The 27,046-nt window shown below is 40.4% G+C and overlaps 1 protein-coding gene across 3 annotated transcripts in view; it reads right to left on the reverse strand.

Annotated features, from left to right (window-relative positions):
• The window catches only part of IPCEF1 (interaction protein for cytohesin exchange factors 1), a 167,811-nt gene extending 143,461 nt beyond the window's left edge, over positions 1-24,350 (reverse strand). For 2 of the 3 annotated variants that reach the window (XM_027551901.1, XM_027551899.1), the window contains exons 1-3: positions 24,190-24,350; positions 14,212-14,571; positions 13,885-13,995 (exon numbers count right to left, since the gene is read on the reverse strand). The gene's annotated coding sequence lies outside the window, so the exon portion shown is untranslated. The remainder of the gene's footprint in view (positions 1-13,884; positions 13,996-14,211; positions 14,572-24,189) is intronic. The other variant, XM_027551900.1, reaches the window with a different exon arrangement.
• Between the last annotated feature and the right edge of the window lie 2,696 nt (positions 24,351-27,046).

Genomic DNA, 27,046 nt, shown 5'->3' on the forward strand with positions numbered 1-27,046 from the left:
TTGGCCATTTAATAGCTCATTTCACTCTGGAAGGAAAGTGATTGAATGAAAAAAGGGAGATTTAAAAAAAAGAGAGAGATGAGACTAAAATGAATATAATTGACCTCAACAGCCCCGAGGAAAAGCTTTATTTTCAAGAAGCCTGGAACATCCAGCTAATAAAGCTTTTGGTGCATCTGAGAATTTAAATAATCCTTAATATTCTTAATTCCTGTCACACTGATTTAAAAGTGTAACAGTAGACATAATATTTTTAGACATTCTGTTAAGAAATAATATGAAAAGTTGCTCAAATCCAGAAATCACAGTATATACTCAGAGCACCTCTTAGAATATATTTCCTCAAACAAACAAATATACATATTTACATATTCAGTTCAGTTCGGTTCAGTCGCTCGGTCACGTCCGACTCTTTGGGACCCCATGAATCGCAGCACGCCAGGCCTCCCTGTCCATCACCAACTCCCAGAGTTCACTCAGACTCACGTCTATCTAATCAGTGATGCCATCCAGCCATCTTATCCTCTGTTGTCCCCTTCTCCTCCTGACCCCAATCCCTCCCAGCATCAGAGTCTTTTCCAATGAGTCAACTCTTCGCATGAGGGCCAAAGTACTGGAGTTTCAGCTTTAGCATTATTCCTTCCAAAGAAATCCCAGGCCTGATCTCCTTCAGAATGGACTGGTTGGATCTCCTTGCAGTCCAAGGGACTCTCAAGAGTCTTCTCCATCACCACAGTTCAAAAGCATCAATTCTTCGGCGCTCAGCCTTCTTCACAGTCCAACTCTCACATCCATACATGACCATAGGAAAAACCATAGCCTTGACTAGACGGACCTTTGTTGGCAAAGTAATGTCTCTGCTTTTGAATATGCTATCTAGGTTGGTCATAACTTTCCTTCCAAGGAGTAAGTGTCTTTTAATTTCATGGCTGCAGTCACCATCTGTAGTGATTTTGGAGCCCAAAAAAATAAAGTCTGACACTGTTTCCACTGTTTCCCTATCTATTTCCCATGAAGTGATGGGACCCAATGCCATGATCTTCGTTTTCTGAATGTTGAACTTTAAGCCAACTTTTTCACTCTCCACTTTCACCTTCATAAAGAGGCTTTCTAGTTCCTCTTCACTCTCTGCCATAAGGGTGGTGTCATCTGCATATCTGAGGTGATTGATATTTCTCCTGGCAATCTTGATTCCAGCTTGTGTTTCTTCCAGTCCAGCGTTTCTCATGATGTACTCTACATAGAAGTTCAATAAGCAGGGTGACAATACACAGCCTTGACGTACTCCTTTTCCTATTTGGAACCAGTCTGTTGTTCCATGTCCAGTTCTAACTGTTGTTTCCTGACCTGCATACAGATTTCTCAAGAGGCAGGTCCGGTGGTCTGGTATTGCCATCTCTTTCAGAATTTTTCACAGTTTATTGTGATCCACACAGTCAAAGGCTTTGGCATATTATATGTTAATAAAATAATACACGTGAAACACATATATGTACGTGTTGGCTTTGGTTTGGCATTTCTACACTTTAAATATTTATGCTAGCTTTAGAAGAAGGTAAAGAATTACAATATGTGAATAAATAAAACCTACAGATGATCCAGTATTCTTGCTTGGAAAATCCCATGGATAGAGGAACCTGGCAGGCTACAGTCTATGGGGTCGCAAGAGTCGGTCATGACTGAGCAACTAAGCACACAGATGATCCAACTTTTTTATCCATGAACTTTCATTACATACTAGATAAATATTTCAATAAAAAAGATACTACATACATTTAATTATTTTTAACTTTTGAAGAATTAAAACATGATGAGGATCAAAACGACCCAAAAAGCCTTTTAAAACTTTCCAGGAAGTAGAGAAGGGAATATTTCCCAACTCTTTTAAAGAAGGCAGCAGAACTCAGATATGAAAAACTAACAGAGACATTATAAGAAAAGAAAATTGTAGACCAGTACCCCTCATGAACACAGATGTAAAAATTCTTAATAAAATACTGGCAAGTTGAATTCAGTTACATATAGAAAGTATATTATATTATGACTGTGGGAAGTTTATCCCAGGCTTAACAATTGAAAAGCAATCAATATATATCACCATATAAACAGAATAATAGGAGAAAATCTCATGATCATCTCAATAGATACAGAAAGTGTGTGCACCAAAAACTCAAGCTCACATCATGAAAAGATCAGGAACAAGGTGAGGATAGAAACATTCTCACCACTTCTATTCACCATTGTACTCAAGAAGCTACCCAGTGCAATGGGGCAAGAAAAAATTTTAAACAAATTCTACAGAATGGAAGGGAAAAAGAAAAACTCTTCATTTGCAGATGGCATGAACATTTTGAAAGGAAATCCTATGGAAATTAAAACAAACAGAAAAGCTCTTAGAACTAACTGAATTATCAAAAGGTGGGATAGAAGGTAAATATAAAGTATAAATTTTGTATCTATGTTCTAACAATAAAAACTGGAAATGGAAATAAATTATAAACTAATGACATTTATAATAGCATCAAAAAATATAAAATGGGGGAGGACATTTGTTCAAGATGGCAGAGTAGAAGGACGTGCACTCAAAATAGGGATAAATCTAACAAAAGATGTGAAAGATTTAACAATAAAATGCAAAAAATATGGCGAGGAGAATTAAAGATCTAAAGAAATGGAAAGATATGCTTTATTCAAGAGTCAGAAGACTCAATATTGTTAAGATGTTAATTCTCTTTGAATTGATTTATCAATTCAAATCACACCCAATAAAAATTCCAGCAGAATTTTTTTAACTGATAAACTGACTCTATTATTTTTATTAAATGCAAAGGAGCTAAAAAAGACAAAACAACTTTATAACAATACAACGAGTTACTCACCTAGTGTGGATTCATTGTAAAGCTAAAGTAATCAAGACAGTATAGTATGACATGAAGCATGGCAAATAGATCAATGGAAAAAAGCAGCAAGTCCAAAAATAAATTTACAAATATACGGTCAATTGATTTTTGATAAAACTGCATAAGCAGCTCAACAGAGAAAGCATAATCTTTTCAACAAATGGTGATGGAACAGTTGAATATCTAGGTGCAAAAAAGAAAAAAAAAACATATTTGATTCATATCTTTCTCTGTATACAAAACTGACTCAAAGTGAATCATACACCTAAAGGTAAAACCTGAAAGTATAAAATTTGTAGAGGAAAAGATAGGAGCTTTTATTAAAATAACTTCTATTTCTCGAAAGACATTTTTAAGGGAATAAAATAACAAACTATATGTGATGAAATGTTCATATTCAGAATATTTAAAGACATCTCAAAACTCAATAAAACAACCCAATTTTAAAAATGGGCAAAAGATGTGAACAGAAACTTCACAAAAGAAGACAGAGGTCAACTAAGCATTTGCAAAGATGTCAGTGCTGTTACTCATTAGGGAAACGAAAATTAAAAACACAGTGTTACCCCTACATACCTAATAGAATGGCTAAAGTTAAAAATATTGGTCTCACTAGGCCTCAATGTAGAAATGGAGCAAACAGAATGCTCTTACATTACTGGTGGGAATATAAAAAATGGTCCAATCACTTCGGAAAACCAGTAGTTTCTTTAAAAGTTAAACATACACCACCTACAACCCAGCCATTCTACTCCTGGATACTTATCCAAGAGAAATGAAAGTATATGTATGTTCAAAGCTATGTACACAAATGTATATAGTGGCTTTATTTGAAATAGCCAAACACTGGAAACAACCTAAATATATATCAATAAGTAAATGGATAAACAAAATTGTGGTGTACCCATTCAATGAAATATTGAAAGTGAAAAGTGGAAGTGTTGGTTGCCCAGTTGTGTCTGACTCTGCAGCTTCATGGACTGTAGCCCACCAGGCTCCTCTGTCCATGGGATTCTCCAGGCAGGAATACTGGAGTGGATAGCCATTCCCTTCTCCAGGGGATCTTCCTGACCCAGGGTTTGAACCCTGGTCTCCTCACCTGCAGGCAGATTCTTTACCATCTGAACCACCAGGGAAGGCCACAACAGAATATTGAGCCATTATAAAAATAAATAAAATTGAATATTAATACATGGTAATAAGAGCAATGTCTCAAAATAATTATGATGAGTGAAAAATAAGTCAGACAAAAAAGATAAAATTCTAGAAAATGTAAAATAATCTATAATATAAAGCAGATCAGTGGTTACCTGAGGATGTGGAAAATAAGGAAGGGCTGGTGAGAGGGATTACATTTTCTTGATTGTGATGACAGTTTCATTGGTGTAGATATATGTTAAAACTTATCAAACAGCACAGTTTAAATTGTGCCATTTATTAAACATCAATCACTCCTCAATAAAGGGCTTCCCAGGTAGAATAGTGGTAAGAATCTGCCTGCCAATGCAGGAGACACAAGAGATGCAGGTTCAACCCCTGCATCAGGAAGATACCCTGGAGAAGGAAATAGCAACCCACCCCAGTGTGCTTGCCTGAAGAATCCCATGGACAGAGGAGCCTGGCGGGCTACAGTCCAGGGGGCCTCCAAGAGTTGGACACAACTGAGCGACTGAGCACAACACAGCACTCGTACCTCAACAAAGCTGTTTTTTTTTTTCTTTCCTAACATCCGAGTATGAAATTAGTGTCCATAAATTTAAGAAATGGAAAGAAGGCCAGTGTAGCTAGGAACAGAATGAGTGAGAGGGAATTAAAAGGCAAAATCAGAGGTAAGCGGGGCCAGACCACATGTGTCTTTATAGGCTCAGTCAGTTGTGTGAAATACATTCAAATGGAGGATTATAAACAGAGCAGTAACATGATCTCATTTATGTGAAATGCTCCTTGAGCCTTTTCCAGGATACAGTATAGTTGGAATCATATAGCATGTAATCTCAGATTGGCTTCTTTCACTTACTAAAATTCACTTCAGAAGCCTCAATGTCTTTTCATGACTTGATAGCTCATTTCTTTTCAGCATCAAATAATATTCCATTATCTGGATGAACCATAGTTTATGCATCCATTCCCCTGTTAAAGACATCTTCGTTGATTCCAAGTTTTGGCAATTGTGAATAAAGTTGCTATAAACATGTATTGAGGTTTTTATATGGATATAAGTTTTCAACTCCTTCAGGTAAAATCCAAGGAGTGCAACTGAAGGATAATATGATACGAATATTTCAGTTTAGTAAGAGACTGACAAACTGACTTCCAAAACTGGCTGTCCATATTTTGCATTCTCATCAGCAATGTATGAGAATTCCTGTTGCTCCAGATCCTCACAGGTATTTGGTGTTGGCAGTGCTTTTGGATTTTGACCATTCAGATGGATGTGTAGACGTATCTCCCTGTCTTAATTTGCATTTCCCTAACAAGATAAGATGTTGAGTATCTTCATACACATTTGTCATCTGTATCTTTGGTAAGGTATATGTTCAGATATTTTGCTAATTTTTTAATCACATTGTTTGTTTTCTACTTGTAGAATTTTAAGAGTTCCTTGTATATTTGGGGTTGTAGTACTTTATCAGATATGCCTTTTGTAAATATTTTCCCCAAGTCAGTGGCTTGTGTTATTCTCTGACAATGATTATATTTTAATGTAACTCATTTGATACTGATTATGCCTTCCGTCCACTAAATCTAGCTCTGCTCTGCTCTGCTAAGTCGCTTCAGTCGTGTCCGATTCTGTGCGACCCCATAGATGGCAGCCCACCAGGCTTCCCCGTCCCTGGGATTCTCCAGGCAAGAACACTGGAGTGGGTTGCCATTTCGTTCTCCAATGCATGAAAGTGAAAAGTGAAAGTGAAGTCACTCAGTCGTGTCCGACTCTAGCAACCCCATGGACTGCAGCCTACCAGGCTCCTCCATGGGATTTTCCAGGCAAAAGTACTGGAGTGGGTTGCCATTGCCTTCTAGGTGTATATAGAAAAATGAATAACATAAAAATCAAAATATTACCAGAAACACAAAATAACAAAATATGCTAAGATGTACTGTTTTCTAAGAAATAGCTTCTATTCATATATATACTGAAGAAAGATCAGAAATCCAGTGAGACTCTTGGGAAATCAGTGCCATGTGTTAGTAAGTCAGACTTTTCAGGTAATTGTAGGCATCCCCAGAATCATGGAGCACAAAATAACAGAAAGATAGAAAGCATGGAAATGGAATTATACAATACTGTTTGATATTTTGTTCCCTGCAATCATCCTATTTGGCATTTAAAAATTACGAAAAATTTTCCTAATGTCTTCCTAATGAAGATGATTGTTTTGTTTTATTTTCATGGGGAAAATGCAGGAAATCAGTTTAAATAAACATCTTTGTTAATTCTTATTTATGTAGCTGAAAATGTTAAAGAAAAGAAATAAACATTTCCAGTCTTAGATATGGTCAATAATGTCAAAATCTTGCTTATCAGGTCATCTTCCTCATATACTTTTATATGTTGGGCATTTTCCATAATAACAATGTTAATTTTTTTTAATAAATGTTTGGAACTTCCCTGGTGACTTAGATGGTAAAGAATCTACCTACAATGCAGGAGAACTGGGTTTGATCCCTGGGTCATGAAGATCCCTGTGGAAAAGAATGGCTACCCAGTCCAGTATTCTTGCCTGGAGAACTCCATGGACAGGGGAGCCTGGAGGGCTAAAGTCCATGGGGTCACAAAGTCCATATGCTAAAATTTAGCAATATGGCTTAGTCAACTGAGTAGCTGTGTGGAAAACATCTTAAAAAGCTGTTTCACCAATGTAACTTTCAGGTAAATAAAAATTTTGAATGCATAAAATAAAATAACAAAACTATTAAAAGTAGGTATAGGAGAATTTATTTCCTTCTGGAGATGAGAAAGTTTTTCTAAACAATACACAAAACCCAGATTCCAAAAAGATTAGTGAATGTGATGACATAAAAGTTTTTTTCTGCACAGAAAAAAATAACATGCAAAGTCAAAAGACAAATGATCAACTGGGAAAAATATTTCAACACATATGACAATGAGCTCATTCTTTTAATGTAAAAAGACCTCTTACAAATCAGTTATAAAAGACCATTAAACCAATAGAAAAATTAAAAAAGAACTTAGAGGCGGTTCATAGAAAACAAGCACGAAAGCTTTGCAACAAATAAAAAGACAACCTCAATCATAAAGAAATGAAAAGCAAAATGGAAATGTTATATGAATGCTCAGTTATTGGAAAGCAATTCTTAAAATATACGTCATTAAGAGTATTTAAGTGAAAAAAGTTTAAGATGTAGCATGATCTATGTAGTACACCTCTATCCGTGCTAAATAACTAAATACATATCTATAAGCATTGGAGAAGGCAATGGCACCCCACTCCAGAATTCTTGCCTGGAAAATCCCATGGACAGAGGAGCCTGGTAGGCTGCAGTCCATGGGGTCGCAAAGAGTCGGACACGACTGAGCGACTTCACTTTCACTTTCCACTTTCATGCATTGGAGAAGGAAATGGCAACCCACTCAGTGTTCTTGCCTGGAGAATCCCAGGGATGGCGGAGCCTGGTGGGCTGCCGTCTATGGGGTCGCAGAGTCGGACACGACTGAAGCGACTTAGTAGTAGTATATGCATATCTATATATACACATATACGCATTATGCTTAAATACTTTCCATATGTATTGAAATACATCTGTATGTTCTATATGCATAGAATATTCTAGAACATTGTATAAACTGGTGACGGTGGTTGCTTTTATAGTAGAAGCCTGGAAATCCAGTGTGAGTAGTAAATATAACTTTCCATCCTGTGTGCTTTATATCAAGTCTAAATTTTTAAATGGATGTCTGTATTACCTTTTCAGTGAAAAATAACTAGTTGATTTTAAAAAGCTAAACTAATACATTCAACAGATATTTCTTTGTGTCAGTCACTGTTCAAATGCTAAGAATATAGGTGATGGAAAACCAACATAAATCTCTGTCCCCAGCTCTAACATGGTCCCGAGGGGAGAACCATAAAAGTCTCTAATGAATTCTGTTCAGTCGTTATTTTTTGACAGCAACTTCACAAATGTTTTCTTTGGATATGTGCCCTTCTCAACGTAAGGGAATATACTGAGTCTTACATACAATAGTATCTATAGAAACGCATTCCGTGGAACTGACACAATTGTCATCATTATAATTTGGATAGGCTTTGTCAAGTTAGAAGAAACAAGAAGAGATACATGATTCATACCTCCATATGTATTTAAACCATTTTAGAACTTCATTGTGGAGAAGGAAATGGCAACCCACTCCAGTATTCTTGCCTGGAGAATCCCAGGGACAGAGGAGCCTGGCGGGCTGCCGTCTATGGGGTCGCACAGAGTCGGGCACAACTGAAGCAACTTAGCAGCTGCAGCAAAACTTCATTGTCCTTGGAGCAAAACATTTCTAACCTCTGTTTTACAATTTATCTATTGAGAGTGTAGAAGCCTCTCACTCCCTTATTGCTTATTATTCATTATTTTAGAATTCAAACCTAAACTATGTCACGAAGATTCAGGACTAAAAGCATCCCAAAGACTTTTACTATCATTCATACACACAAAATTTTCACCAGTGGCCTAAGTTTTCATTTCCATTGTATCTCTATGTCTTTTTCTCTAGATATAGAACAACTATGCCAACAAAATGTAAAATTACAGCTGTTAAGAATTTGCTTCACTTATTAAAAATGTATATTTTAGTTAAAGGATGGAGTAGCTAAAGACCAATATTCTAAAATATAGTGGATGAGCACAAGGCTTGCTCAGTGTTTGGTCATAAAGGGATTTCTTGGCCAATAAACTGGAAAAAGCTGCATATTAAGTTTCCCCACAATTAAAAATTTTCCCCACGTTGGAGAGTAACAGCACCTGTTAGCAAATTAGTCCTCTAAAAAAATTCTTCAAGGAAGAATTGTGCTTAACTCTGAGCCTCTGTTTCTTTCTTTCTTCTCTATGTTAATAAATAGATTTCCTGCCATCAGAGGAAATTATCATCTGTTCTCAAAGCAGGACACGTTTCCATTTTTAATCGTTGCTTTCCTCTCAGCAAACTCTAGGGTACTTCCTGGCCCTAGGAAGTCATGTTGTCATATTTCTTATTAGCTCACAGCTACTTCCAGCTTCTATTGGTAAGAATTACAGCATAACATACCTCTGTCACAAGGAGCTCACTCTTGGTCCCCTGGTAAGAAGAAAGTGAAGACTGAACATGTGTGTGCTTAAAACAACTGAAATTCAATACTACCTACCAGATTATTTCCTCTTAAGGATAATCCTCTCTGAGAGAGCACAGGAATAACCAATAACAACAAGTGCAATCTCTATTTTTTTTTAAGCATGGAACAAAAGAGATCCAGTTCAAACCACTTCCTCAAAATAAAATAGGATGGGAAACAACCTTCCTGTTAACAGAACACCAATGGGACTTTTAAAATTACAGCCTCTCTTTCAGCTAACACTTTGCCCAAGAAAGTTTTATTGGATTAAATGTTAAAACGAATCCAAGAATTTTCTCTTACAACTATGTTCAGACATGGATCCAAGCCTTCCAAAGTTCTGTTAGCTCTTGACTTTTATTGTTACGCCTTGCTTTCAAAGCTTCCTGGACTGAAACAGTCTACCAGCTAAAGGTGAACCTTAATGAAAGAATTCTTTGTTTCCATTTTTTTTTTTAAAGGCGATGTTGTCACCAACAAAATCCCGCTACAATTTCCTTAATTCACATGCAGAACAAACACGGGCTTCCCAGATGGTGCTAGTGACAAAGAACCCGCCTGCCAATGCAGGAGACATAAGAGAAGTTGGTTTGATCCTTGGGTCGGAAAGATCCCCTGGAGGAGAAAAATGGCAAGCCACTCCACCTGGAGAAACCCATGGAAGGCTGCAGTCCATAGGGTGGCAAAGAGTCGGGCTTGACTGAAGCGACTTAGCAAGCACGCAGGACGTACGTGACTGAAAAATCAGGGACCATGACGTTTTCATACTTTAGGAGACAGACACTTGACCTAATATTTGATAACTTTTTATGAGGCAAATTCACCTTCTGGTGAAAGCCTGTGAGTGACAAATATTTATCTGAGAATCTAAGCTTATCAAGAAGCTAAAACTGGTCATTTTGTTTAAGGGTGTGCTTAAGAACTTTTTGATTAAAAAAAAAAACACCTTGAAAACTTTGAAGAGATTTCTCTCCCTTGGCAAACAGAACTGGAGACTCAAGTATTTTGTCTCCAGTTCTGCTTGAATTGCCACGTCTTCTCTGCCAGCTGGGCGCCCTCCCCCAGCCCCATCTGTGCAGCTTGCTAAATCACTGAGGAAACCACTAGGCACAAAGTCAGCACAAATAACCCTCCGAGCCCAAGAGAAGCTGTCACTTAATAAGAGAGCCCGAGGAGAGAAAGGGAGATTGGGTAGGGGCTCTGTTAAAAAAAAAAAAAAAGCACATTACAAGGTAAAGAAAAATTATCAGTAAAGATCTGTGTAATCAGGAGGTTTCCCCCAAAACCTTACAACATCTCAATGTTCAGCTGATCTTGAAGCAGGTCTGGTGGGGGGTGCCCTGGAGAGGATCATGATTGGAAAGACTTGAAAGAAATTTCTTCTAATGAAAAAGCCAGCATTAGCTGCTGCCCTGTGGAAATACAGGCTTGTCTCTCATCCAAAGTGCCCAAACCCAGATCGACTTCCTTTTCTGACGGCCTTTGGAGTGTTACTGAAACTCAAGTCATGGGTTGGCTCCTCAAATGAGCCAGTTTGCTTAGATGTCTTATCAGTCACGGGCTCAACCTTAGTGCCTTGTACAGGCACAGCCTTGAGAGAGATGAGGATTAGGAGAGAGGAAGGATGAAATGAGGGAAATCTACCATCTTCACACACACAGGACAATACCGCATTGTACTGAAAAACATTTTAAATCAGAAAAAACGCTGAACGAATCTTCAAGAATAAATGCTGCAGTCTTTGTTGCCGGGCAGTTGACATTTAGAGGGTCTAGACTAAGTGTTTATCAGCTTGAAGTTGTGGGACAGATGAGCCAAACGGTTTGGCAACCAAAACTAGCTCCCAGTCGGAACCGGCTAATTCACACAATGGCACTGTAACTCATAACGACTGAAAGACTTTTCCTTTCCAAGAATGTGTTCATGTTAACCCAGATTTAACAGTGGAGAGTCTGGGAGTCAGGAAACCTAAGCAGTGAACTGAGCGTTACCTCTAACCAGCTGCTCACACTTGAGAAATCACAAAAGCTCTTTGGACCTCCATTCCCTATCCATAAAGTGATCAATGGAGACCAAATGGAGTCCACGGTCCCTCTGAGCCAAAATAGGTTTGGTGTCTGATCCTATGCAGTAGGCACTGACATCAGGCCTCCAACACAGGTGGGGAGAGGCCTTCCGAAACGTTCAATATAAGCTAAGGATACTTGCTCAATGGGATGACCCAGGCTAGGACACAGTGAGGAGCAGAAGATAATTAGGCTTGAAATCAAACTTTACCTAAATGATAAATCAGTAGAGACAACTGACTGATAAAGCAATAGGATGCTCCAGAGGCAGAAACATCCTATAAGAAGCAGTAGACTAGATTAGAGCCTCAGTTCAGTTCAGTTCAGTTCAGTCGTTCAGTCGTGTCCAACTCTTCGCAACCTTGGACAAGTCACTTCACCATTCTGAGCCTCAGTTTCCTCCATGGGTCCATTACTATCTTCCCTGCACACAGCACAAAGTCGATCTAAGAAAATGTGCACAAGCACCCTTGGGTGATTGTAGACATCATAGCTCAGAGGTTCCACATGAAGAGGCATTTAGGATTTAGAAGGAGGTCTCCTTCCCAAAAAATAAAACAAAAACAAACAAAAGGGTGGAAGAACATTTTTTGAGTAAACAGCTTCCAACTTTCCCACTTATAAAATATGGACACTGAAATGTCAATCGGTGAAACTTCAGTGACTCAGACGGTAAAGAATCTGCCTGCAATTCAGGAGACTCAGGTTTGAGCCCTGGGTCGAGAAGATCCCCTGGAGACGGGAATGTGTCTACCCACTCCAGTATTCTTGCCTGGAGAATTCCATGGACAGAGGAGTCTGACATGGCTATATAGTCCATGGGGTCACAAAGAAGTCAGACAGAACTGAGTGACTCTCTCACTTTCACTTCACTTTACTTTCTCTAGGCTCTCCAAGAGAACAGGGAGCAGACTGTTCATTGGAAATGACGGCATGATAAAAAAGATTGCTAAACCCAAGTCTTTGTCATATTTACTCAAAACCCCAGACCACGCAAGACATTCAAGGAAGCAAAAAAGTCAGAGAATCTCTGCTTTATACCAGGAAGCAGGACACATTCTGAGAGGTAAGGCGATCAGTAGGGTTCAGCAGAGGGATTAGTCCAATATGCCCAGCTAATCTTGAAAAAGAGGCCCAGAAACCTGGGAGTAAGGGTAAAGAAAAAAAAATAGGGCACAGCCAAGATTTCCTGGGGGCTACTGATTGGGTGAACAGGTAGAGGAAAAGAAGACAGTGTTTCTTCCATGAATAACTAAGAAGAGAAGTCTAGGAAGAGAAGTATTAGACAACAAAGCTACCTTGTCCTAGAAAATATCAATACAAGTGTGATTCGACAAAGCAAAATTAACCCCTAAATGAGGGGGGAAGAGAGCTTAATGATTTTTAAAAATTATACCCAACCAAGTTTATTTGTTTTGATCAGCTCTCCATGAACTCTCAAAAGAATATAAGGAGAACAGCCAGAGAATATTGAGCATTCAATTCTAAACACATGTAATGTAATAGAAATATAATTTTAATATGTCAGAGTACAGTTGTATCTCTTTTTTTTTTTCAAATACACACACATATAAAGAAAAAGGACAAAGTATTGAAATTTTTGCACCAAAATGTTAATTATGTTTAGTTCAATATGGTAGGAAAATGGGAAATATTTATCTTTTCCTAGTTTATTTGCATTTTGACAATCAAGATGCATTATATGTATGCTAAAAAAATAAGTATTTTTAAAAACAAGCAGTAAATAGCATGATAGTTGATAATATAAATTTAGCATGAGGTTGAATGCAAAGTATTTGCCTAAAGAAATCTTTTTATACTATCCTTTTATCTAATTTGGTATTTACAAATCTTTTTTTCTCAAGAACTTCTTCTGATCGTATAATAAATAGAAACCATGAAAGGAGACTATTCAAACACACCTCAAAATCCTACCTGCCTAACTTTTAATGTCTATTTTGTTCCCCTTTCCAATTTGAATGAGGCTTTGTCCCAAGCCTCCTCGGCTATGATCTGGAAATGTCTTTAGAAATAAGATATTCCTCAGCACTTGGGCAAATCGGTGACAAGCACTCCTGACATTATATTCTTCACCCAAACAAGCATCCTCTGGCCTAAATGGAGTTCGATGACATATACTCCAGCCCGGGGATGAGAGGAGAGGGCAAGAAGCACAAATCAGCCTTATCTAAAAATAAGAAATCTCGTGGCATCCTTTTCCCTCTTCCCTCAAGGCAGCCATATGTTAAATTCTGGTGCCAGAATCAAAGGTTGGGCTTTGTTGGGGTTGGGCTCCCGCCTACACTACTTTATGCGTGACCTTCAGCCAAGTTCTTAAACTCTCTGAACCTGTTTCTTCATCAGGTGAAGGGGAGGTAGCACTTTCCAGAGTGATTCGATTGAGAAAATTAGACAAGGATTATACTGCCTTTAACACCTTCCCTGGGAGGCAGCAAGTACACGTTAGCTCTTAGTGATAACAGTAGTGCCAACCACACAGCTGGGAACATGGGAACCAATGCAGCCTGCCTGAGAAACAGCAGTTGGAAACAAGGAGCCCTCACGAACCCTATTTTCTGGCTTCACTCCAAAGCTCACCTCAGTGGCGCTCACTGCCCAGGAAGTTCTAAACACTGTAGAGGAGACCTCACTGGCCAGGGGCTTCCATCCATTGGCAAAAGGCCCAGGTCCATGGTAAGAAACATGAGGCTGTGGGGAACAGACGGCAATGCTCAGTATCTGAACTCCATCCGGGACTGAGAGGAGACTCTTGCTAACCCACACCCAACATAGATCACAGAGGAGTAAGTGTTTAATGCAAAGTGGAAACGACCCCACGTCTAGGACTCTGCTGCTCCCAGGAACACCAAACTGAAAAGCAAGTCCCTTCCGAAGGAATAGCCGAGCCTTGCTCTGCTCACTTACTCCGCTAAGTGGTCTGGGATCTCTCTCCTCTTGATGGCTTCTCGGGACAGGATAGCTGGGGATCTGATGTTCTTGTCAAGGCAACTGATCTGTACTTCACTCTGGAATGCTGGTGAGTGTCCACAAAATAAATTGTGCCTACTGCGTACCTCCAACCCTGCCCGACAATTCCCTCTAAGTCCCTGTTGCCTACGCAAAAAAGGTTCCAGTTGGTTAATCAAGTTGAAAATTCAAGTCCAGGGAGCTCAGTGGCTTGTGTTCCAGGGTGAAATGCAGCTTGAGCTGGAAAATCCTGGCCAAGTTTCACCAAGAGAGTTCAAGTTCAGAGCCTTCTCTTTGACAGAATGGCTGTAGTTGACTCTAACCAGGGAAAGATAATGTTAATTCACATGATGATAAGGGAACTTACAAGATGATCATGTCTGTTCTCTTGCAGTAAAACCCCTGGAAAACATGAGATATCCAAAAGGCTCTTGGTGAATGTTAAATATTCAAACATGGCCTTTTCATCATATTATATGATTAATATTTACATTCATGAGTGAGAACAATTCTTTGCCTATTTTATCAGGATCATAAGAGAGGCTTGGATTCATGGTTCAACAAGGAATCAGCAAATAAGGCCTTTGGCGTAATTTGCCTTAGGCTTTTAACAGGTAGAAAGAACAAAGTTGTTATAACTGACCTGTACTTCAAGTGAATGAATTAAATGTTCCTGGCACAACCATTAGTTTGCTAAACTTGCAGAAGTTTCAAGAAGTTGATGAGGTAACATGTAGTCATCAGACCAGAAAAACTAGTGCAAACATCCCCCATATGGCTTTATCCTCTGAGTTATCCGAACAGAATAATCACGAACAAGTAGCTTCGTAACCATAAAAAGCATGGTTTTCATGTTCCCAGTCATTTTCTCAGTTTTTTTTAAAAGAATGAAAGGTCTCCTCTTTCAAACATGACTTAGTATAGCCAAGTGTCTTCTGGGTGAGAAGTGACACCTTACCCCGAATTATATTCTGTGGGAGTGGATAATGTTAAATTGAGACTCCTGGGAAGAATTTTGAGCTGTCTCCATTTCTTTCCTTTTTTCTGAGAGGTCTTGTATTTTCCTATTTTAGATATGTTTGGTATCGATATAAAAATTTGTCTATAAATGGTTAAATGTTCTATTCCTAGGTAATATTAGAGATTAGTACACCAAACTCCTAAGGAAGTTTTTCCCTTCGTGAAAGTCAGGGGAAAAAAAGAAATTCTAATTTGTTCAATGCGAAAGAATCTAACCAGCCACAAATTTCCATTGAGCATTTTGAAAGAAATTACCTAAAATTAACAACAAGTCTAAAGAAAATTGATTGTTAATAAATTAAGAGGAGGAACAAAAAGGTATTTTTAGTTTTGAATAGATTAAATGAACTAGCCAACCTACAGTAATGTTTTCCTGCTATAAGAATGTTGTCCTGCTAGGGATAATTATGGTAATCGGGATTAGGGTAATTTAAACTGGACTGACTGAAAAGAGGAAGTAAGAGATTCTTAAGTTGCAGAAAAACCCAAGAATATACTTAAAACCCTGGCTGTTTATGCTGCCATTAAAACAGCTATGCGATACCAAACTAATTTTATGTGTGAAAGTGAAGTCGCTCAGTTGTGCCCGACTCTTTGCAACCCCATGGATAGCCTGCACCAAGCTCCTCCGTCCATGGGATTTTCAAGGCAAGAAGTACTGGAGTGGGTTGCCATTTCCTTCTCTAGGGAATCTTCCCAACCCAGGGATCAAACCCAGGTCTCTCACATTGTAGACAGACGCTTTACCGTCTGAGCCACCAGGGAAGTCCTTATGTATCAAAGGGATCAACAATCATAGATGAAAGAACTAAAATGACCCAACGTCGATGACTTGGGAAGTCTCTCTTCGCTATATGTTTAGATTGAAGTCTTGAGTTTTTATGTTTCGACCAAAACACCATCACATCGCATCATTTTCCAGTTCAGAATATTTGAACTTTTCTTTCACTGTACAGCTTGAGGAAATCAACATCCTCTCCAACGGACACTCATGTTCCATATCTAGTAGATGACCACAACAGTATAATAATCTGGAATCCCCAACTAGACTCAACTCATGAAAGGAGGCTCTTTTACAGATTTCACAATAGCCTAATTTCCATTCTGTTAATGTGTCCCATTGTTCAGTGTCTGTATTCATTCCCATTCAGTGATGAAGTGGATCTACTGTTTGAGGCCCAGTGCCACCGGTTAAAGTCAGAGAAATGAGTCATGCTGGATTTGGTCCCTAGAAGCACTTGCCAGCAATTAGATGAGTTTATGACTCTTACTCTTTACTCCCTTTAGTTTCCTAGGGCTATAGTTACAAAAGACCACAAGCTGAGTGGCTTCAAACAACAGAAACTTGCTCTCTCATAACCCTGGAGACCAGATGTCTGAAATCAAGGTGTCATCAGAGCCACACTCACCATAAAACACACAGGGGAAAATTCCTCCTCACCTTCCCCAAGGCATCTGGAGGGCTGGCCATTCCTTGGTGACCACTGGCTTGCAGCTACATCACTCGGATCTCTGTCTGCCTCATCACATGGCTTTCTCCCAAGCTACCTCTGGCTTCACAAGGCTTTCTTCTTACAAGGACATCAGTCTGCTTGGATCTGGGCTCCTTTCATTATGACTTTAACTTAATTACATCCACAACTCCTCCATTTCCAAATATGACCACACTCTGAGGTACTGGAGGTTAGAACTTTAGCAGGTTTTTTCCCTTGGGGGAGGAGGCACAGTTTAACTCATAACACCCACTACTATCTTTCATCCAATCCTCTTTTGCCTGTAAAGCTCTTATATATCAACTGAGTCTCTACATGGTAAGATAATAAAATCTGAGCCAAGACAGAAGGCCCCATTGGTTTATAATGTTTTCATTTGCTTCAAAGCATTTCCACTTAATTGCATTTGGTCCACACAACAAAACTGGATAGGTATTTTTATCTCAGGTTTTATGGATGAGAAAACTAAAGTGCAGAGAAGTTAAAGGCCTTGCTTGGTAGCACACAACCTTTGTACTACCACAGGCAGAATACTCAGGCCTCCTAACCTCTTCATCTGTGCTGTTCCCACTAATAAACAAGGCCTAACATGTAGTATCATCACTATGGGTGCACTGACACTCAACAAAGAAACTGGATTTTTCAAATTAAATAGGACATTGTTACAAAAGAGCAACAGGAGGGACGCTTGTGATGGTCAAGGGTTATGTCTCTTGACGAAAGTCACAGACTATCCAAGGATGGTTCTGAAAGTCATGAAGCCCACTGGATCTCCAGACTCCTTTGGTTCCATTTGGTTGAGATCCCTACGTAATCCTTTCAGTTCAGTTCAGTCACTCAGTCGTGTTTGACTCTTTGCAAACCCATGAATCATAGCATGCCAGGCCTCCCTGTCTGTCACCAACTCCTGGAGTTTACCCAAACTCATGTCCACTGAGTCAGTGATGCCATCCAGCCATCTCATCCTCTGTCGTCCCCTTCTCCTCCTGCCCCCAGTCCCTCTTTTTCAATGAGTCAACTCTTCGCATGAGGTGGCCAAAGTATTGGAGTTTCAGCTTCGGCATCAGTCCTCCCAATGAACACCCAAGACTGATCTCCTTTAGGATGGACTGGTTGGATCTCCTTGCAGTCTGAGGGACTCTCAAGAGCCTTCTCCAACACCACAGTTCAAAAGCATCAATTCTTCAGTGCTCAGCTTTCTTCACAGTCCAACTCTCACATCCATACATGACCACTGGAAAAATCATAGCCTTGACTAGACGGACCTTTGTGGCAAAGTAACCCTTTAGGTCAGCCTAATGGCAACCCACTGCAGTATTCTTGCCATGGACAAAGGAGGCTGGTGGGCTGCCATCCATGGGGTCGCAAGAGTCGGACATGACTCGGCAACTAAACACAACCACCAAGAAGTAGCTACATTGACAACCACATACATGCAGTCAGGTCAGGACACAGGGAGTGCCCTCACCAAAAAGAAAAATTCTTTTCCATTAACTCTTCAACCAAGAAATAGAAAGGAATGTCAGTTAAGGAGATTTCAAAGCAGGAAGTGAATCTGCTCATACTCCTCCTTGGTCTCCCAATTCTTGGCCTCAGTTCACTACTTATATAAGAAAATATTGAATGCAAATGAAATCAATGCAATGTCATGTACACTGGTAGTTAGGCCACAGGCTCAGAAATGCACAAAGATCTGGGCTTGAATCCTGTCTCCGTACCTGCCTAGCTGAGTGCTTTTAGGGTATTTTAACTCTTGAAGCTTCAACTTCATGGACATAACAGCAGTGCTCTTAGTATTTCCCAGGACTGTTTTGAAAAGAGATTGCTTTGACAATTGTTCATGTGAAAATAAATGTGTTGATTACAGTGCCTTGTTCGACAATATCTTTGGTTTGTATTCAATATCTTGTATCCAATATCTTTGGAGTTGTATTCAACTCCACACATGAACATTCAGTAAATGCTATGGACCATCTGTTCCAAAGCCTACCACGTTGCTACTTCTAGTTCAATTTGCATTGCATACTGACGGGGTTTCCCTGGGTTTTACAACTGGGCAGAAGGTTCACTGTTTGGTTTAGTTCTTTCATCCCTAATCTAAATTTCAGTTTTTGCTAAAGAAGTGGTCATTTTTTATTCAGAAATTTTTTAAGAGTTCTTCCATACTCTAGCAATTTGGGATAAGTTTAAACTTGTTAACTTTTCACATTTCAATGCCTTCTATTTCAACTCCCAAGTCAGCTTAAGAAATCTGTTTTTTGCTGATATTTGGGGTTTTTTTTTTTTGCCTCTTTGTCTGCCAATAATCTCTCACTTGATCATTTCTAACACAAGGACAGGAGATTTGTTCCAGTGCCTATAAGCCAAAATAAATGATTTTGGTTAAGTCTCTGATAAGGGCCTCCTCCACAGTGACCGGTCAGTACTGAGTGGGATGGCCAAGATCCTAAGAAGAAATATTTGCTACTCTACAAAAATATTTTTCTGATCTCTCCCCAGGTATACCAAAATGAAAAAGACACGTCAATATTCCCTTAAAAATAAGTTACTCTTATGACAGCAGATATAAACTTAATTTAGAACTATCCAACTGACTGTTGAACTTGCTAGAATGTTACCCAATACAGCTTCAGAGGCAGTTATAAATCATCTAGAGAAAATAGCCTTTTTTCATGTTATTCCAGGAACCAAGTAGACTAGTCAGCCCCAGAGGGGATCTGGTTCACTATTATCACTTTAGAGCTGTCACACAATTCTGCACCAGACTTAATCTCAAAGGGAATTCCCAATGAAGATTAAATAATATAACTCATGTCAATTCAACTGCAAGGAACCATAAAGTTTAGCACACTATAACTAAAAACTACTTAGTGGAAGATTAAGAGAGTTAAAATTGCGTTGATTTTTTTAACTCCACATTTATTTTGTTTTCAGATTATTAGGGTAGTCTCAATATGCTTCACTAATGAAAAATTTGAAAAAAAAATAGAAAAGCTTGAAGACAAATAAAACTATCATCAGCTATAAACCAAATTGGTGGTGGTGGTGCAGTCCCTAAGTATGTCTGACTCTTCTGACCCCATGGACTGTAGCCTGCCAGGCTTCTCTGACCATGGGATTCTCCAGGCAAGAATACTGGAGTGGGTTGCCATTTCCTTCTCCAGGGGATCTTCCTGACCCAAGAATCAAACCTGGGTCTCCTGCATTGCAGGCAAATTCTTTACTGACTGAGCTATGAGGGAAGCCCATAAACCAAATTAATTACATGTTAATGCATTAACATATTTACCTCAGTCTTAGTGTTTTACTTAGCTGAAAGTTGTTTCTTCTTTTTATTAATTTAACCTTAGTATATCACAATATTTCAAGAACATCATTTTATTGATGGTCTTTTTAATACACTATCATGTATTTAACAATCTTGAAAACTAAGCATATAAAATTTATTTTTAATCAATAATTCATGAATCATGCTTATTTTATGAAATTTCAGTCCAGTTCAGTTCAGTCGCTCAGTCATGTCCGACTCTTTGCAACCCCATGAATCATAGCACGCCAGACCTCCCTGTCCATCACCAACTCCTGGAGTTGACTCAAACTCATGTCTATCGAGTCAGTGATGCCATCCAGCCATCTCATCCTCTGTAGTCCCCTTCTCCTCCTGCCCCCAATCTCTCCAAGCATTAAAGTCCTTTCCAATGAGTCAACTCTTCTCATGAGGTTGCCAAAGTATTAGAGTTTCAGCTTTAGCATCAGTCCTCCCAATGAACACCCAGGACTGATCTCCTTTAGGATGGACTGGTTGGATCTCCTTGCAGTCCAAGGGACTCTCAAGAGTCTTCTCCAACACCACAGTTCAAAAGCATCAATTCTTCAGCACTCAGCCTTCTTCACAGTCCAACTCTCACATCCATACATGACCACTGGAAAAATCATAGCCTTGACTAGACGGACCTTTGTTGGCAAAGTAATATCCCTGCTTTTCAATATGCTATATAGGTTGGTCATAACTTTCCTTTCAAGGAGTAAGCGTCTTTTAATTTCATGGGTGCAATCACCATCTGCAGTGATGTTGGAGCCCAGAAAAATAAAGTCTGACACTGTATCCAGTTTCTCCATCTATTTCTCATGAAGTGATGGGACCAGATGCCATGATCTTCGTTTTCTGAATGTTGAGCTTTAAGCCAACTTTTTCACTCTCCTCTTTCACTTTCATCAAGAGGCTTTTTAGTTCCTCTTCACTTTCTGCCATAAGGGTGGTGTCATCTGCATATCTGAGATTATTGATATTTCTCCTGGCAACCTTGATTCCAGCTTGTGCTTCTTCCAGCCCAGCGTTTCTCATTATGTACTCTGCATATAAGTTAAACAAGCAGGGTAACAATATACAGCCTTGATGTACTCCTTTTCCTATTTGGAACCAGTCTGTTGTTCCATGTCCAGATCTAACTGTTGCTTCCTGACCTGCATATAGGTTTCTCAAGAGGCAGGTCAGGTGCATAAAGTATTGGTCAAAATTCTACAGGCCAGGCTTCAGCAGTACATGAACCATGAATTTCCAGATGTTCAAGCTGGTTTTAGAAAAGGCAGAGGAAGCAGAGATCAAATTGCCAACATCCATTGGATCATGGAAAAAGCAAGAGAGTTCCAGAAAATCATCTATTTCTGATTTATTGACTATACCAAAGCCTTTGACTGTGTGGACCACAATAAACTGTGGAAAATTCTGAAAGAGATAGGAATACCAGACCACCTGACCTGCCTCTTGAGAAACCTATATGAATGTAAAAAACAACACAAAATTAAAAAAAGATAAATTGGTGATTAAATTTGTAAGTGTGACCATAGAGTTTTAAAAACTGAAGAAAATTTGTTGGCAATTGCCATTTGGTAAAGATCTATGCAATGGCAGGCACCATGCAACTGCATTTCTAATCCTTACATGACAGCACAAAAAGCTCATTTTATTATAATTATCACTTTGAAGGTTCAGAGGTCATAGAGCTAGTACGTGGTGGATACAGACTATGAACAGATGTGTCTAATCCCCAAACTGTTTCCCGACTACATCACACTACCCGCCATCATCACCTCCACTTCACGACTTCTTCCACCGCCACCTCCATCACCACCACTATCATCTCTACCATCACATCTATGGATCTTTACCGTCACCTTCACCAACACCGCTCTCCACTATCACCACTTTCAACACCATTTCCACCACCAGCTCTATCACGTCCTCTACCATTCCCTCCATGACCACCTCGACCATCTCCACCACCACCTCCAGGATCCACCACAACCTCCAGGATCTCCACCACCACCTCCAGCATCTCCACCACCACCTCCAGGATCTCCACCACCACATCCAGGATCTCCACCACCACCTCCAGTATCCACCACCACCTCCACCATCTCCACCACCACCTCCAGCATCCACCACAACCTCCAGTATCCACCACCACCTCCAGGACCTCCATCACCACCTCCAGCATCTCCACCACCACATCCAGTACCTCCATCACCACCTCCAGTATCCACCACCACCTCCACCATCTCCACCACCACCTCAAGTATCCACCACCACCTCCAATACCTCCACCACCACCTCCAGTAACCACCACCACCTCCAGTATCCACCACCACCTCCACCATCTCCACCACCACCTCCACTATCTCCACCACCTCCAGTATCCACCACCACCTCCAGTATCTCCACCACCACCTCCAATACCTCCATCACCACCTCCAGTATCCACCACCACCTCCAGCATCTCCACTACAACCTCCAGCATCTCCACCACCTCCACCCTCTCCACCACCACCTCCATATCTCCACCACCACCTCCAGGATCTCCACCACTACCTCCACCATCTCCACCATCACCTCCAGGATCCACCACGACCTCAACCATCATCTCTACCGGCAGCTCAGACTCTACATCCTCACCACCTTCCCCATCACCACTTCCGCCCCCCTCTACACCTCTACACAGGCCACCATAACGCCACTCTTAAGGTTTCTTATCATGTCTTTTCTATATACCCTTTCTTCTCTTCCCACCTTCATATTCTCCTCTCCTGCTTCACTCTGACCTTTTCCAACCTGGACTTCCTTACATGCCTGAGTCATAGAGATAAGGCAAACACTGCCAGACCACACTCATTTTATGAATAAGCCCAATCATTCATTCATTGCACAAACACTGACTGAGAGCCTAGTATGGGACAGGCACTGTTCCGAGCACTGAAGAGTCCAGTAATTCTTCCATTTGTACGATTTTCTTCAATACCAAAGAGCTTATAGGATTTTCTTCACTCTCATACACCATTTACCCATTAAACTTGCTTGAGTTCCCAACTCATTCTGCCTGGCCTCCACAGCAGGTGGAAAGCAGAAGTGAACTGCTCAAAAAGGATACGCGAGTAAAAAGGAAAGTCAGGCAATAGTCATGAAGTAACTTCTTATCACTTATTGCCACAGCAAGCCACCACAGGAAAGAACTTCCTATTTCCATACTGCTTAACGCAGCTTGCCTGTAAGAGTTCACACATGGACTATCTTCAGAAAAGACACTTGATATATAAAGAGAGGAGAGAGACGTTTAAAAATAAAGAATATGTATACCAACAAATATACAAACTGAAGTCCTTTTTCTTCTCACTTGCATGATGTGTGCAGAAGGAAACCCATGTTCTTTCTGTTTCTATTTCCAAGTCAAATTTTAATTAGCTGTAGAGGAATCCGAGTCTGTGTATGACTATACAATGCCTAAGAACACACAGGCCCCTACATACTAATAAATTCCACTACTACAGTCAGCAATGCCTTGGTGGCTTATAATCCTGTCTCTTACAATTAAGTTTCTTTCACACATTCACAAGCAAAGAAAACCAAACGTTCCAGACGTCCTGGGTAAAAACCTCTGAACCAACATTACCTAATTTCCCATTTCATACAGAGATATCTTATCAAGCCTGTGACTTTTTATCTAAAAGTAAAATCCCCTCCAGCGGTCTGCATACAAAGGAGGATTCTCTACAAAGAACACACCTTCTCAAAAGAGGGTGGCCACAGAGTGTTTTCCCAGATGAATTCCTCAGGACCCACACACATGCCAAACTGTTCCTCTAAATCAAACCCGTGGTCTGCAGTCCCAGCAGTTATCAATACAACATCCACTACAGAAATAGAAGAGAGGAGAGTTCACAGTTCTCTCCTTCAAGACTCTAAAAGTGTCTGTAGCACTGGACTTCCCAACAGCAAGTTTATGAAAAGCTGAGCAAACATGACATCCCAAGAGTCACATCTTACTCACAGCTCACTATTTTAAAGAGAGTGCCAGAGTATCCGTTGCTTCACCATCTTGAGATGCCAAGCAATGACTTTATAAGTCAGCCAAGGAGTGGTTTTACTTACATGCAATAAAAAGAGAGTAAATCCAAGTACCAGCTCTTTATCCCTGATTTCAGAAAATTCATAATACTCTGAGGTCAAGGTTGAGGATTCCTCCGTATGCAGCCACAGCTGGGGCAGCTCCACAAGACGACCATTAGAAGCTGGCCAGAGAATAAAGCTCTTTCAAAAGAAGAGGAAGTGTCATCTCTAACTTCCCCAATCTCATTGTTCTTCCTTCTTATTGTTAATAAGCCTTCCTTGATTCCAAAAGACAGGACACAATTCATGTAAATTAGTTACATCTCCTCTGTCAGACTCCATTGATCACTAAACACTATTCAGTATGTTCATTTCCAGGCCACACGTGGGAAACATTACATCATTTTGCATTCTCATTTTGGAGGCAAAGATGTTTATTTGCAGGCGAGGGTGGGGTGGGGTGGGGTGAGGTCATTTGCAGAGCTGTTCCTGGTGGGTTTAGTTGAAATGCTGCTTTTTTATCATCAACCTCTTTTAGGCTCAATGTTCTTTTGCATTTCCCTTCTTTCTCACCTCATAGTGTTCATATTACTCCTAAATAGATGACACAGATAAATGTGCAAAAAGTATCTTATGTTAAAAATAAGTCAGCCTGTCTTTCTCCTGCAGCATAATTAATAGATTCTCTAACTTTAAAACTTATATTTCACGTGCTCGAAAAGGAAAATGACGGGAAAATTAGGGAGACCTGAACTCACCATCAATAAATGTCTGCCCTCTGACTTCTCTTTTTCAATACCAGCGTCTTGTCTCCTTAAACCTTCTTGAGGAAAGAACATGATCTCACTGTACTTATGGTCCACTTGCAACAAAAGGAATCAAGTCATTTGAAACAGGCTCATGACCATGCAGTTTCCCAAAATGTGGTCACTAGATCCTTAGCACATGTACTAGTTATCTATCGCTGTGCAACGGACGATCCCAGCACTAGGCTGAAAACAACAGACACCTATTACGTCTTAGTTTCTGAGTGCCGGGAATCTGGACCCAGCTTAGCTGGAGTCTCCACAAGGTTACAGCCAAGGAGTCAGCAGAGACTGTAATTATCTCAAGGAAAAGAAACGCCTCCAAACTCACCCACATGATTGTTGGTTCGATTCAGTTTCTCAAGGGCAATAGGATTGATGACCTCGATTCAGTGCCAGCTGTTACCCCGTAGGTCTCCCTTCAGTCAGTTCAGGACATGGCGGCTGGCCTTATCAGAGCAAATAAGTGAGAGTGAAGGAGGATGGGAATGAGGAGTCCAGCTCCTCTTAAATCCCCATGTGTCACCTTTTAGACCTGATCACAGGCAATTATGAAGGCTCTCCCTGGAAGGTTTCATAGGGATACTGCCTTCCCCACCCCAGACTTGGTGACAGCAGGACCTCACAGGATCTGAGGGGAGTGGTGGTCAAAGTCCCAGGCTCCCTGTCAGTCCTGCTCTGTGGCTTAGTTACATTCCAGAGTCATTTTACCTGAGGCCTTGGGGCAGGGTTCTCTTCTGGGGCCTCTTCTAGAGGCCTCCTTATGAAGGGAGGTAAGGAAATCCCCATTACTCAGTTAGGACCAGTCTATTCCTGGCCCTCCTCCCACAGACCTACTTGCACCTCAGGGGCCATAAAACTGCCAAGTCTTTCCTTTGGGGATGGCAAACAGATGGGGAAACAATGGAAACAGTGACAGACTTTATTTTCTTGGGCTCCAAGATCACTGTGAACAGTGACTGCAGCCTTTAAATTAAAAGACACTTGCTCCTTGGAAGAAAAGCTATGACAAACCAAGACAGCATATTAAAAAGCAGAGACATGACTTTGCCAACAAAAGTCCATTTGTCAAAGCCGTGGTTTTTCCAGTAGTCATGTATGGAAGTGAGAGTTGGACCATAAAGAAGGCTGAGCACTGAAGAACTGAAGCTTTTGAACTGTGGTGTTGGAGAAGACTCTTGAGAGTCCCTTGGACTGCAAGGAAATCAAACTAGGCAATCCTAAAGGAAATCAGTCCTGAATGTTCATTGGAAGGACTGATGCTGAAGCTGAAGTTCCAATACTTTGGCCATCTGATGCAAAGAATTGACTCATTGGAAAAGACCCTGATGCTGGGAAAGATTGAAGGGGGGAGGAGAAGGGGACAACAGAGGATGAGATAGTTGGATGGCATCACCGACTCAGTAGACATGAGTTGAGCAAACTTCTGGAAATGGTGAAGGACAGGGAAGCCTGGCGTGCTGCAGTCAATGGGGTTGCAAAGAGTCAGACACAACTGAGCAAGCGAACCACAGCACATCAGTCCCAACCCTCCCCATGCCCCTTCCTAAACCTTCCTCCAGTTGTAAACTCACCTGTGCCTTCACAGTGAGTGACCTTTCCTTTGTGGCTTGTTACTCCAACCCCTGACAACTCAGCTCTCCCTTGCCCAGCTCAGTGGACCTTCTGACAGAAAGAGACTGTGAACAAGACAGAAGTCACAATCTTTTGTAACCTTTTCTCAGAAGTGATATCCTAATACTTTGTCACATTCTGCTTGTTAGAAGCTAAATTCTTGATCCAATCTACACTCTAGGGGACAGAACTCTATAAAGCATGCGTTCCAGGAGGTGGGGCTCACACAGGTTGTTCCTGTCCATCCAAATATTAACAAAAGGGAAGACTCACCTAAAGATATAATCTTCAGTATAGTCATACCAATAAGGGAAAATCTGAGACTTTCACCCAGGCAGTAAATCAGCCTGCAGCCCACTCCAGTCATTACCAAGATTACACTGCTCAGACCTGGACACCTAATGATCTTCATGATTCCATCTCCAAGAAACAAAGTACCACATAAGAACATCATAAATGACACTATAAAAGTAGCCTAG

The sequence above is a fragment of the Bos indicus x Bos taurus genome, chromosome 9, assembly GCF_003369695.1.
Source record: "Bos indicus x Bos taurus breed Angus x Brahman F1 hybrid chromosome 9, Bos_hybrid_MaternalHap_v2.0, whole genome shotgun sequence".
In the NCBI taxonomy this organism is placed as follows: Eukaryota; Metazoa; Chordata; class Mammalia; order Artiodactyla; family Bovidae; genus Bos; species Bos indicus x Bos taurus.